Source organism: Piliocolobus tephrosceles, chromosome 12 (genome assembly GCF_002776525.5).
Source record: "Piliocolobus tephrosceles isolate RC106 chromosome 12, ASM277652v3, whole genome shotgun sequence".
Taxonomy (NCBI): domain Eukaryota; kingdom Metazoa; phylum Chordata; class Mammalia; order Primates; family Cercopithecidae; genus Piliocolobus; species Piliocolobus tephrosceles.
This window is the reverse complement of record NC_045445.1, coordinates 32994068-33009464: the sequence shown is the minus strand read 5'-3', so window position 1 is coordinate 33009464 and position 15397 is coordinate 32994068.

The window sequence follows — 15397 nt, the reverse complement described above, 5'->3', positions numbered from 1 at the left end:
TCTTGAGAGGACTTCGTTGAAGTACATGACTTCTGATTAGGTATCTCTGTTTGCTTCATAGATTCTAGATCAGCTGACATCTGTTGACGATAATGTGTGGTAGGTTTGGGACATATTTGATCTTGGGATGAGGATAATTTAATCAATGAATGTCCTACAAGATCAGTTCTACTTTTGCTGAGGTGAAAAAAAAAAAAAAAAAAAAAAACCCTGATTATCTACTGATTTTGGAGAAATAAAGCCCCTTTTGGTTGATTGATGCTCTAGAGACCCAGGAATTTTGACATTCTGATGAACCTCACAAGGCCATTTATGATTTTGTTAAGAGATTGAAAGCTAATCAGACCAGGTGGCTTCCTGCAAGCTCACTTTAATATTTTAGTTACTAAAATTTTAGCCAAACACTTTTTTTTCCCGAAGATGGCAGATTGGGGGCATTGTTAGCATTCTTCTCCCACTTGGAAAGACAAAATTGTGTGTAGAGATTCACACCGTGGACTTTTGTCTAAAAAGCAATTAAGGGACCTAACAGGATAACTAAAAGAAACCACAGACCCTTTGAAAGAAGTGGCAGGCTGCAGTCCATACCATGAGCCCGGGAATACTGTAAGACCCCAGAGTGTGAGAGGGGGATAATCTGCCTCCAAAATATACATTTTTACTGGGGAACGTGGCCATCCAGGCCATGGGGGAAGGCCTTAACCCTTCCCAGCACTGCAACTGATTTGGGGAGCATTGGAGAATATAGAAGTAGGAGCAGCAGTGGGAAGAGCCTTCCATGCATTTCCAGTCTCCAGCATTGACAGAGGGAAACCATTCCTGATCCTACCTCACAGAGGACTTCACAGAAGTCTGCCAGCAAACTCAGGCTGTGGTCACATGTTGAGAGAAGATCCCAAGTGAAATTCACAATATAATCTTAAGTGCAGATGAACTCCCCTTCCCAGGACTGTGGGGAGAATGAGAAGTATGCTGTAGCCATAAGTGCAGAACCTGGTGTCCCTGGCTTTGCAGACTGACTGGGAGCGGCATGGTTTAAAGGCTGTGGTTGCTGTCTCTGTAGAGAAGGTTTATGTCCTGGGACAGTTTTGAGTTCTGAGTTCAGACTGCCTGGAACTTAGTGAGCTGTTGCTAGTGGAACACTGCAGGTGTGTGATATTCCTTGCCAAGTGCATGGAAGCTGGGCAGGATTTACAGATGCCTGCTACTCCCCACTTTCTGTGTGAACTCTTCTGTGCAACAGAGGCAGTTCTCCTTCCTGGATCATTACTCCAACAGCCAGAGAACTAACCCTACCCCCCCCCCCGAAACCCCACTGAGACTTCTGCTTGCCCTGCATATGGAAATCCAGAGTGTGGACGTGCCTGACCCAGCCCCCAAATGGCTTTTCCCATCCACCATTCCTGGTAACTAAACACAAAAGACAGAAACTTTTGGGATCCCTATGGCCACACCCATTGCCTGAGAATCAGAGTAACTCCCCTGAGTAATATAAGGCAAGCACAAGCTGGTGCTGTTTTTCAAGTGCTGTTTTTTTGTGTTATTCTACCTGGAGATACTGTAACAGACATTATCGGTAGGCTAGCTGCCTGTAAGCCTACCGATAATGTCTGTTACAGTATCTCCAGGTAGATTAACACAAAAACCAGGAAGGAGAAAATTTGTCCATGATCTCAGCTATCACCATTGCCTGCAGCACCTAGGCTAATAAGAGGTCTTGAGTCTGTCCACGTGACCAGTCCATTGCTACTACAACTGGCATTTGAGAAAGGCAACACAGTAAGGCTATTTATAACCAAGGAATCTCACAGAGTCTGTGTAACTCTCCTGTCACTCCCATCAGAGCTGGTGCTGGTACCTGCTACTGGGAGACTTGAGGAAAGGTCACATCTCTGGGTTCCTTGTAGACATTCCTCAGTACCAGCCTGGAGTGTGGCAGCCCCACCAGGTGACTAGACCCAGAGGAGCAGCAGCATTCACAGTAGTGTTACTTTCAGAGATTCTGACTCCTCGGGGAAGGGGCAATGTAGGACATCAAGGGAACACCCGCTGGGTCAAAAGAATCTGGACAACAGGCCTGAGTCTCAGAACTTTTTTTTTTTTATTTCCATTAATTGTATTTTATTTTGAAGAACAATTGGTTCCTAGAAAACTAATGGGGGAAAGATAATATTATATAGGGGAAAAGGAAAGAGTGTCAATTTAGGACATAGAGAACCTTGGATTTGAATGCCAGCCACTACTCACTGGGGGAGAAGTTGTGGTGGGGAAGCTTAGCCAAAATGCCATCTTTGTGAGCCTCAGTTTCTCTTCATGTAAAAAGACAATAGATACAAAGAATCTGCAGAGCACTTATAAATAAGAGAGATTATTTAGGTAAAGCACATAGGATGCACTCTAATACAAAGCAGGTATTCAACAAAGAGTAGCTACTAATATTTTAAGATTACACTTAAGAACATTATGCTTTTAATAACACACCTAAAACTTACATGACATACTTTTGAGAAAAGATGAATAATAGTGAAAGCAGCTTACCAAATATAAACCCACAGCAACCTATATTATTTTCCTACTTCTCCCAAGCCTCAGAACTTACTGTTGGTGGGAAATTTCTTTCAGCAGAGGTGCAGGTGTATTGCTGGGCTCAGCAGGAACAATCTGCAGCTCCACAACAACAGAGAGGCAGCCCTGGTCCTCATGAAGGGTCTTGTAGAAGGGGTTATCTTTTTCTCCCTCATCCACCACTGCAGACACAGCAAGGGCTTCTCCCATGGAGGTCAGCATCGGTGCACCAACAGACAGCCTTTTGGAAGCACTTCAGGGTGACTGCATCCCCACAGAAATAGTGCCCTTCAGGTTCAGGCTTGCATGAAGAGTAGAGTCACACAATTCCTCTCTACTTGGAACATCAACATTCTTGCAGATAAGAAGTGCCTCTCTGATCTGAATAGCCAGAAAACTGGGTCAGGAGTGTGACTGGGACGTTGATTGTTTTCCTGCTGGCCTGTCAGGTGAGCTGAGGTGGCTCCCATCCTTCACCCTGATCATACATCAGTGATTTCACTGAGAGCTCTCCCAGTTACCTCTATCAAGTCTGGGACCTCTACACACCAATGGGTATTGCATTTACACACCTACTTTAGCCACAGCCAATTTCTACCTAGGGACACCTCACCTACTGTACTGAAGCTTAAACTATTCAGCCCAGTAAATAAAATACCGGGGAAAATAAATTAATTAATTGATCAATTAATTAATGCACACCATGAGGGAACAAGATAATCTTTAAGATTATCTTGAATAATCTTTCCTATTAAATAACCTTTCCTATTAAGTAACCTTTCCTATTAAAACACCGTAGGAGACAGTGAACTTGCTCACACAGTGAGCACATTGCTACTACAACCAGCATCTCAGAAAGCCATAATAAAAAGATTCTCTGTAAGCAAGGAACTCATACAGATTCTTTGCCTCTGAAAGCATCAAGAGCTGAATTAGATTACAATAAACTATAAACATTAAAGTCATATTCTTAAGTGGGAAAAAGAGAATTTTTAAAATACAGTTAAAAATAACTTCAATAATAATTAGAAGAAGTAGTCTACCCAAATGAGAAAGAATCAGAAAAGTAATTTTGGCAATATAACAAAACAGAGTTCTGTAACACCTCCATCAATGGATCCATACCAAGATAAAATCCTTGAAATACCACATAAAGAATTAAAAAGATTAATTATTAAGCTACTAAAAGAGGTACAAGAAAAATGTGGAAATCAACAAAAAGAAAAAACAATTCAGGATATAAATGAAAATTTTTCCAGAAATAGATATTTTAATGAAAAACCAATCAGAACTTCTGAAAATGAAAGACACATTTAGAGAATTACAAAATGCAGTAGAAACTTTTAACAATAGACTAGACCAAGTAGAAAAAATAATTTCAGAGCTCAAAGACAAGACATTAGAATTAACCCAATCAGACTAAAATAAGGGAAAAAAAGAAAGGAACAAAGTCTCCAAGTAATATGGGATTATGTACAATGACCAAACTTAAGACACATAAGTGTACCTGAAGGAGAAGAGAAAGGAAAATCTTTGGAAAACATGTGAAGGAATAATTGAAGAAAGCATCACTGTCTTGCTAGCGATTTAGATACCCAAATAAAAGAATCTCAAAGAACTCCTGGGAGATTCACTGCAATAAGGACATCACCAAGACATATAGTCACCAACCTATCTAAAGGTAACATGAAGAAAAGAATTCTAAGAGATACAAAAGCATCAGGTAACCTATAAAGGAAAACTTATCAGACTAACAGCAGACTTCTAAGCACAAACTTTACAAGCCAAAAGGGATAGAGGTCCTATCTTTAGCCTCCTTGAACAGAGTAACTATCAGCCAAGAATTTTGTATCCAGCAAAACTAAGTTTCCTAAATTAAAGAGAAATAAAGTCATTTTTAGACAAACAAATGCTGAGGTAATTTGTCTCTACTAGACCAGTCCTACAAGAAATGCTAAAAGGAGTTCTAAACCTTTAACTAAAGGTCAGTGTGCACCACAGTAAAACCTCTTGACAGCATAAAACTCACAGGGCCTATAAAACAATAAGTCAACATAAAAAAAATAGGTAACAGTCAACATGATGACTGAAGCTGTACCTCACACCTCAATAGTAACAGTGAACCTCTGAAAGCACCAAGAGCCAAATTAGATGGCCTAAATGCTCCATAAGAAATACAGATTGATAGAATGAATTTTAAAAATTGCAAACCAAATACCTGCTGTCTTCAAGAAAATCACCTAACATGTAATGATTTGTTGAAACTCAAGGAAAAGGGGGTAAAATAATATCCCATGCAAATGGAAACCAAAAGCAAGCAAGAGGAGCTATTCTTGTATTAGATAAAACATACTTTAAAGCAACAATAGTAAAAGAAGGCAGGCAAAGAAGGTCATTATATAGTGATAAAAAGTTAATCCAACAGGAAGATATTGCAATCCTAAATATATATGTACCTAACTCTGGAGCTCCCAGATTCCTAAAGGAATTACTACTAGACCCAAGAAATGAGATAGACAGCAACACAATAATAGTGGGGGACAGCAACACAATAATAGTGGAGGATTCAACACTCCTCTAACAGCAGTAGACAGATCATTGATATAGAAAGTATACAGAAATGGACTAAAATTTCACTCTAGAACAAATGGACCTAACATATATTAACAGAATATTCAACCCAAGAACTACAGAATATACATTCTTCTCACGTTCTTCAAGATAGACCATATGATAGGCCACAAAACAAGACTCAATGCATTTTAAAAAATTTAAATCATACCAAGTATATTCTAAGACCACAATACACTAAAACTAGAAATCAAATCCCAAAGGGCACCTCAAAACGATATAAATACATGCATATTGACCAATGTAGTTCTGAATGGTTTTTGGTTTAATATTGAAATCAAGATGGAAAGTTAAAAAATATTTGAAGTGAGTGCTAATAGTGACAAAAGTTATCAAAACCTCTGGGATATGGCAAAAGCAGTGCTAATAGGAAAGTTTATAGTACTAAATTCCTACATTAAAAAACTTGAAAAATTACAAATTGACAACCTAACATCATATCTCAAGGAACTAGAGAAATAAAAACAATCCTAAAGCTAGCAGAAGAAAAGAAATTGAAAATATCAGAGCAGACCTAAATGAATTTGAAATGAAAAACAGTACAAAAGATCAATAAAACAAAAAGTTGATTCTTTGGAAAGATAAACAAATGGATAGACCACTACCTAGATTAACCAAGAAAGACAGAGGATTCAAATACATTACAGCCCACACCACAAAAATACAAAAGGTCATTGGAGACAACTATGAACCCCTCTATGCACACGAACTAGAAAATCTAGCAGAAATGGATAAATTCCTGGAAACATAAAACCCTCCTAGATTAAATAAAGAAGAAATAGAAACCCTGAACAGATCACTAACAAGCAGTGGGATTGAATTAGTAATAAAAAATGTTGTCAACAAAAGAGCCGAGAGCCAGATGGATTCACCATGGAATTCTACCAGACATTCAAAGAATCATTGGTACCAACCCTACTGAAATTATTCCAAAAGATTGAGAAAGAGGGAATATCCCCTAACTCATTCTATGCAGCCAGTATCACCTCCATACCCAAAGCAGGAAAGGGCATAACAACAATAAAAATAGTACAGAACAGTAACCTCCTTGATCAACATAGATGCAAAAATCCTCAATAAAATACAAGCAAACAGAATCAAACAGCACATCAAAAAGGTAATTCACCATTGTCAAATAAATGTCTATCCAGGGATGTAGGAATGTTTTAACATACACAAGTCAATAAATGTACTACATCACATAAACAGAATTTTAAAGAAACTATATGATCATCTCAATAGATGCAAAAAAGTTATTTGATAAAATCCAGCTTCCCTTTATGAAAGCCATTAATAAACTAGGCATAGAAGGGATATACCTCAAAATGACACCTCAAAACTTATGAAAGATATATGTGACAAACCTATAGCCATCATCAGACTGAGTGGGGGAATCGTTGAAAGCACTCCTCCTGAGAATTGGAATAAGACAAGGATGCCCACTTTCACCACTTCTGTTCAGTATAGTACTGGAAGTTGTAGCCAGAAAAAACAGTCAAGAAAAAGAAATAAAGGTCATCCAAACTGAAAAGAGAAACTCAAACTATCACTGTTTGCCAATGATTGTATACATTAAAAACCCCAAAGACTCATCCAAAAGACTACCAGATTTGATAAATTCCACAAAGTGTCAGTGTACAAAGTCGGTGTACAGAAATCAGTAACACTGCTATATATCAACAACAAAGACGCTGAAAGTCATATCCAGAATGAAATTCCTTTTAAAATGTTGCAAAGATATACAATACATAGGAATATACTTAATGAAGAAGGTGAAAGATCTGTGCAAGTAGAACTACAAAACATTGCTGAAAGAAGTCATAGATGCAAGGTTGTGAAATAGAAGTCTCCAACATTTTCCCCCACACAAGAACACCAAGTTAACAACCATCTACAAAGAACAAACACCTTCAAAAGAACCAAAAATCAGGTGAACATTCGTAGTACCTGGTTCTAAGTTTATATTGCCAAAAGAAGAACTGAAGATAGAAAAACATAATAACAGTCCAGAATTGTTGACACAAACCTTTCTTCAACCCCAGCAGCAGGGTGCCAAGAACGTCTCTGGGCACTGGGGAAGACAGAACAAAGCAATTGTGAAGACAGTGAACTCGGTGCTGTCATATTAGAGCAGAATGGAAAACCAGACCGAAGAGCTGATGCCTGCCCACAGAGGGAGCACTTAAAACAGCCCAGGCCAGATTAGCCACAGGTGTGCTAGTGTCACTCCACCCCCAGTTTTAGGTTGCTTATAACAGAGAGAGTCTGTGTATTTAAAAGAAAATAAGAGAAAAGAGAAAGAATTTATGCCTAATAATCTAGACAATTCCTCTGCATCTGTCCAATACCATAAATGTGGAATTCTACAAGTCTGCAAGAACCACATTACTGAACTTGGGATGACCCCTAAAGCAGATAAAGCTTAGATCACAATACCCAAGTCCTTTCAAATATCTAAGAAGACATCTCAAGAAGGACAGCTACAAATAAGCCCAGTCAGTGAACACTATAATTCTTTGCCCTTAAATGCCCAGACCCCAAAGAACATTTATTAGCATCAACACCATTCAGGAAAGCAAAATATCACCAAACGAACTAAACAAAGTACCAGGGACCAATCCAGGAGAAAAAGAGATATGTGAGCTTTCAGACAGAGAATTCACAATAGCTATGCTGAGGAAATTCAGAGAAAATTCAAGATAACGCAGAGGAGGAATTCAGAATTCTATCAGATAAATTTAACAAAGAGATTGAAATAATTAAAAGAAGCAGAAATTCTAGAGCTTAAGTATGCAATTGGCATACTGAAAAATGCATCAGGGTCCTTTAATAACAGAATGGATCAAGCAGAAACAAAAATTAGTGGGATGATAGACAGGCTAATTGAAAATACATAGAGGACACAAAAGAAAAAATAAATAAAACAATAAACCACACCGACAGCATCTAGAAAATAACCTCAAAAGGGCAAATCTAAGAGTTATTGGGCTTAAAGAGGAGGTAGAGAAAGAGATATGGTTAGAAAGTTTATTCAAAGGGATAATAACAGAGAATTTATCAAACCTAGAGAAAGATATCCATATATAACTACAAGAAGTTTATAGAACACCAAGAAGAATAAACCCAAAGAAGATTACCTCGAGACATCTAATAATCAAACTCCCTATGGTCAAAAATAAAGAAAGGATCCTAAAAGCAGCAAGAGAAAAAGAAATAAATAAAATATGTGAAATTCCAATACATCTGGCAACAGACTTTCCAGTAGAAATCTTACAAGCCAGAAGTGGCATGATATATTTAAAGTGCTGAAGGAAAAAATAAAAAGTTGACCCTACAATAGCATATCTGGTGAAAATATCCTTCAATCATGAAGGAGAAATAAAGACCTCCCCAGACAAACAAAAGTTAAGAGATTTTGTCAATACCAGACCTGTCCTACAAGAAATGCTAAAAGAAGTACTTCAATCAGAAAGAAAAGAACAATAATGAGCATAATCACCAGAAGGTATGAAACTTACTGGTAATAGTAAGTACACAGAAAAACACAGAATATTATAACACTGTAATTGTGATGTGCAAACTACTCTCATCCTAGCAGAAAGATGAAACAGTGAACCAATAAAAAATAATAACTGCAACTTTTCCAGACATAGTCAATACAAAAAGATATAAATAAGAATAACAAAAAGCTAAAAAGTGGGGGTACAAAGTTAAGGCATAGAGGTGTTTGTTTGTTTTTTAGTTTTCTTTTTGTGTGTTTATGCAAAGTGTTAAGTTGTTACCAGTTTAAAATAATGGGATAGTATTTGCAAGCCTCATGGTAACCTCAAACCAAAAAACATACAATGGATCCACAAAAAATAAAAAGCAAGAAACTAAATCATATCACCAGGGAAAATTACTTTCACTACAGAAAATAAAGGAAAGAAAGAAAAAATGGAGAAGACCACAAAACAAATGACACATGGAAGGAGTAAGTCCTTACTTATTAATAACAACATTGAATGTAAATGGACTAAACCAAAAGACAGACTGGCTGAACAAATGAAAAAGAAAGATTCATTGATCCACTGCCTGCAAGAAACACAGTTCACCTATAGACACATATACATGGAAATAAAGGGATGAAAAATGATATTTTGTGTCAATGGAAACAGAAAAAGAGCAGGAGTTGCTATACTTATATCAGACAAAATAGGTTTTGATACAAAAATCTAAGAAGAGATGAAGTCAGTAAATAATGATAAAGGGGTCAGTTTAACAAGAAGATATAATTATTGTAAATATATATGCGCCCAACATTGGAGAATCCAGATATATAAAGCTTAGGGCTCAAGGGAGAGATAGGCCCCAATACAATAATAGCAGGAGACTTCAACATGCCACTTTCAGTATTAAACAGCTCTTTCAGACATAAAATTGACAAAGAAACATCAGCCTTAATCTGCACTATAGACCAATGGATATAATCAATATTTAGAGACATTTCATCCAAGAGCTGCCAAATACAGACTTTTCCTCAGCACATGGATCATTCTCAAGAATAGACTGTATTTTAGGTAATAAAACAACTCTTAAAACATTCCAAAAATTAAAATAGCATCAAACATCTTCTTTTGCCACAATGAAATAAAACTAGTAATTAATAACAAGAAAAAATTTGGAAACTATACAAATACCTAGAAATTAACCAATATGTTCCTGAATGACCAGTGGGTCAATGCAAAAATTAAGAAGGAAAATTTTTTGAAACAATGATAATGGAAACAAAACATGCCAAAACCTATATATCAAAACCAGGACTAAGAGAGATGTTTATAGCTGTAAGTGCCTACATCAAGAAAGAAAAAGATTCAAATAAACAATCTAACAGTGCACCTTAAAGAATTAAAAAAGCAAGAGCAAACCAAACCCAAAACTAGAAGAAAAGGAATATTAAAGATCAGAGCAGAAATCAAAGAAATTGAAATAAAAAATTAATAAAACAAAAAATTGTTTTTGAAAGTTAAACAAAACTGACAAACTTCTAACCAGACTAAGGAAAAAGGAGAAAGGATTCAAATAAATAAAATCAGAAATGAAAAAAGAGGCATGACAATTAATACTGCAGAAATTTGAAGGATCATTAGTGGTTACTATGGACACCTATATGCCAGTAAATTGGAAAATGTAGAAGAAGTTGACAAATTTTTAGATAAATGCAACCTACCGAAACTGAACCACAAAGAAATCTAAACCCTGAACAGACCAATAACAAGTAATGAGATTGAAACTGTAATGAAGTTTCTTAGTAAAGAAAATCCCAGGACCGCATGACTTCACAGCTAAATTCTACCAAACACTTAAAGAAGACCTAACGACAATACTACTGAAACTATTCTGAAAAATAGAGGAGAGTGAATACTTCTAAACTCATTCTACAAGGCCAGTATTTCCCTGATCCTAAAACCAGACAAAGACACGTCCATAGAAAAGAAAACTATAGGCCAATATCTCCGATGAATATTGATGCACAAATCCTCAACAAAATACTAGCAAACCAAATTTAACAATACATTAGAACTATTATTCATCATGACTAAGTGGGATTTATTCCTGGGATGCAAGGATGGTTCAACATACACAAATTAATCCACATGATACATCATATCAACAGAATGAATAATAAAAACCATATGATCATTTTCATTGATGCTGTAAAAGCATTTGATCAAATTCAACATTCATTTATTATAAAAACCCTAAAAAACCTGGGTATAGAAGTAATGTATCTCAACACAATAAAAGCCACATATGACAGACCCACAGGTAGTATCATACTGAATGGAAAAAAAAAAAAAAAAAAAAAAAAAAAAAAAAAAACCTGAAAATCTTTCTTCCAACATCTGGAAAACAAAAACGTTCTCACTGTCGCTACTGTTATTCAGCATATTACTTCAAGTCCTAGCTAGATCATCAGAGAAGGGAAAGAAACAAAGGGCATCCAAATTGGAAAGCACGGAGTCAAATTGTCCTTGTTTGCTGATGATATAATCTCATATCTGGAAAAACCTAAAGAGTCCACAAGAAAACGATTAGAACTGATAAACAAATTCAGTAAAGTTGCAGGATACAAAAATCAACATACAAAAATATGTAGCATTTCTATATATCAACAGTGAACCTTGTGAAAATAAAATTTTTTAAAATTTCATTACAGTAGTCACATATAAAACTAAATGCCTAGGAATTAAAGAAGTGAAAGATGTCTATACTGAAAACTATAAAACACTGATGAAAAAAATGGAAGCGTACATGAATAAATGGAAAAATATTCCATGTTCGTGGATTGAAAAATATCAATATTGTTAAAATGTCCATGCTACCCAACATAGTCTATAGATTCAATGCAATCCCAATCCAAATACCAATGATATTTTTCGCAGAAATAGACAAAAAGTCATATAATTTATATGGAACCACAAAAGACCCAGAAGAGCCAAAATTATTCTAAAGAAAAAGAAAAAGCAGAAGGAATCACACTACCTGACTCAATTTGTACCACAAAGCTAGTAACCAAAACGGCGTATTACTGACAACAGAACCGACACATAGACCAATGGAGCAAAATAACCCAGAAACAAACCCACACACCTACCATAAACAAATTTTCAACAGATGTGCCAAGTACCTACACTGGAGGAAAAGACAATCTCTTAAATAAATAGTGCTAGGAAAACTGGATAGTTGTATGCAAAATACTGAAATTAGACCCCTGTCTCTCATCATATACAAAAATCAAATCAAAATGGATTGAAGACTTAAATCTCAGAGTTCAAACTATAAAGCTACTACAAGAAAACATTGGAGAAAATCTCCAGGAGATTGGTCTTGGCAAAAATTTCTTTAGCAGTAGCCCACAAGCACAGGCAACCAAAGCAAAAATGAACAGAAGGGGTCACATCAAGTTAAAAAGCTTCTGCACAGAAAAGAAAACAAGAAAGTGAAGAGACAACCCACAGAATGGGAGAAAATATTTTCAAAGCACTCATTTGAGAAGGGATTAATAACCAGAATATATAAGAAACTCAAACAACTCTATAGGACAAAACAAATAGTCTGATCAAAATGTAAGCAAAAGATTTGAATAAGCGCTTCTCAAAAGAAGACATACAAATGGCAAATGGGCATATAAAAAGGTGCTCAACGTCACTGGTCATCAGAGAAATATGAATCAAAACTACAGTGAGATATCATCTTACCTCAGTTAAAATGGCTTTTATGCAAAGACAGGCAATAACAAGTGCTGGAAAGGATGCAGAGCAAAGGGAACCCTTGTACACTGTTGATTGAAATGTCAATTAGTACAATCACTATGGAGAACAGATAGGAGGTTCCTCAAAAAACTGAAAATGGAACTACCATATGATCCAGCAGTCCCACTACCTTGTGTACACCCAAAAGAATGGAAGTCAATATATGGAAGAGATATCTGCATTTCCATGTTTGTTGCAGCAGTTTACAATAGCTAAGATGTGGAAGCAACCTAAATCAATGAATGGGTAAAATGTGGTACATAGACACGAGGGAGTACTTCAGCTATAGAAAAGAATGAGATCCTGTCATTTGCAACAACGTTGATGGAACTGGTGGTCATTATGTTAAGTGAAATAAGCCAGGCATAGAAAGATAAATATCGCATGTTCTGACTTATTTGTGGGATCTAAACATCAAAACAATTAAACTCATAGTCATAGAGAGTAGAAGGGTGGTTACCAGAAGCCCGGATGGGTAGTGGAATGAGGGGAAGTGAAGATGGTTAATGGGTACAAAAAACCAGAAAGAATCAATAAAACCTACTACTTGATAGCGCAACAGGGTGACTATAGTCAAAAATAGCTGTATATTTTGAAATAAACAGTATAATTGGGTTATTTACAACTGAATGGATAATGCTTAAGGAGGAAAATAGTAACTATGTGAGGTGATAGATATTTTAATTAGCTTATTGTGGTTATTTCATAATTTATAGGTATATCAAAACCATAATGTATACCTTACATGTTTACAACTTTTGTCAATTATACCTCAGTAATGCTTGAATAAATGAAAAGTTAAAGGTGACTGTCATTAGTACTCCTCAGCAAAGTTTGTAATTGAAATGAGCAGTTGAATTCTTCAAATCTATCTTATTATGAATTAATATTAAATTACAGAAAATCTGAATACTGAACAAATACATGTATGTTTTGGGAAACATATATGGGAAACCTGTTTATGACTTGCTGAAGCCTCCTTAGACTGATTTAATAGTAGCTAACACTTATGAGCACTTATGATGTGCCAGGCACTGTACTAAGTACTTTTCATACATCATTTTATTCAGTCTTCACAGCTACTATATGAAATACAGACTATTATTATCACCATTCAATAGGTTTAAGCTGAGGCTTAGGTATTTCAAGTAATTTTCCCAAGGTTACATAGATAGTAAGAAGCAAACCTGAAAGCTAATCCCTAGCTTTTCTTACTTCAAAGCTGGTCCTTTTAACCTCTTCACTCTATTGTCACATTTCTTATTAGCCAGGCACTATATTAAGTATTCTACATCATCTCATTTAATGATCATAAAAATCTTATGAAGTAAGTGCTATTAGTAGCCAGATTTTACAGCTGAGAAAACTGAAGCTCAGATAATTTAATTTGCTGTAACACTTGCAGAAAATTAACTAAGAATCAGGATTCTCAATTTTATCTGACTTCAAAGCTCATGTTCTTTCCACTCAGCAACTCACTCACTTTTAAGATTCAGCATATCAATATTAATAAATTGAGCATTTATGGGACAATTTGAAAAGACTTGAAAAATCATCTTTTTCTAGATTGTCGTGAGATCACAAATATCCCAAATTAGTAATATTGCTTAAGGACCACCTCAAGGAAAATTATATTTTTAACTTGTATCTGGTGATACCAATATTTATTAGGAATGTATATTAATTACAATTCTCAATAATATAGTCTCTGATGGATTGTGTGGTAGACACTGTGCTGTACCCCTCAGATTCTCTTCAGGAATGAAGGAATTATTCCCTTAGCTGCTAGGAATGAGTAAGAAAAATGCCTCACTTAAGGAGCAGCTCATATCAAGAACTGATTGACAAAAATTTTAAAGGCTTCTTTTCATACCCTGGGCCAATTCTAAAAGGCCATCCCAATGGGATCATGGAAATCTTTGTTGGAATTGTATGGCAGCTGGAGTTTTCCTTCTGTCTAACCTTGTTTTATTCTACTCATTTCCACAGGTATTGATCTGGAGAGCACTCGCTTATATACTTACTGCATAGTAATCTTTATCTCTGACTTGCCAGAGAACCTGATTTGCAAAGGAAGGCGTAGATGGAGCATTTGAAGTTAAGAGAAGACATGAGAGATGAGAAGAAAGACAGTAAGAAAGGTCATGAACTGGAAACGCAGGACACAAGTAGTTAATGAGGTATCAAAAAATTGGTGAGTGTGGGAAGACAATTTCATAGATCACAACTTTTTTGTAATCTAACTCTGCCCGACCAAAGCAGTGTTTAAGGATGTACTTAGAAAATGCCAATTGCATCAAACATTCAATATACAGTTTATATAGTTTTATATATATACACACACACACACGTGCATGTATATATACACACATATATATTCACACACAGACATATAGGTAGATAGATACATAGATAGTAAGTATATTTATATCTGCATGGATATAGTTAGCATATTTTATTCATGTGTCGTGTGGCTGAACAGCCAGATTATTGACATTTTATTTTTTCACCAGGTGTTTTATTTTGGTTTCATGTTGCAAGCCTCAAAAAAGGGAAGCTCTTTTGACTATGCAGTGGGGAAAATAATTAGTTTTCATTCTGCTGAGAGGCCATGTCAGCAACACTAAGTAAAAAATGCAGGGTAAGGTATAGAATATGAAAACTGCAATGTGCTAACTAACAAATGGAAAACTTTCCACTGTTAACAAATTAGAGTGCTCCAGTACTCTTCCAAACACTTCTTGATTACTTTTGCTTTTCCTTGTGAATGCTGAGACCAGCCTGGAGTGAGGGGAGAGAGGAAGCCAAAGTAGAAACAAAGAACAGCATTTCCTGTCCTTTTGGAAAACTTTCATAGGTCCACGTGGAATGTCCTGGCACGAGACATGCTTTCTGTCTTATTTTGT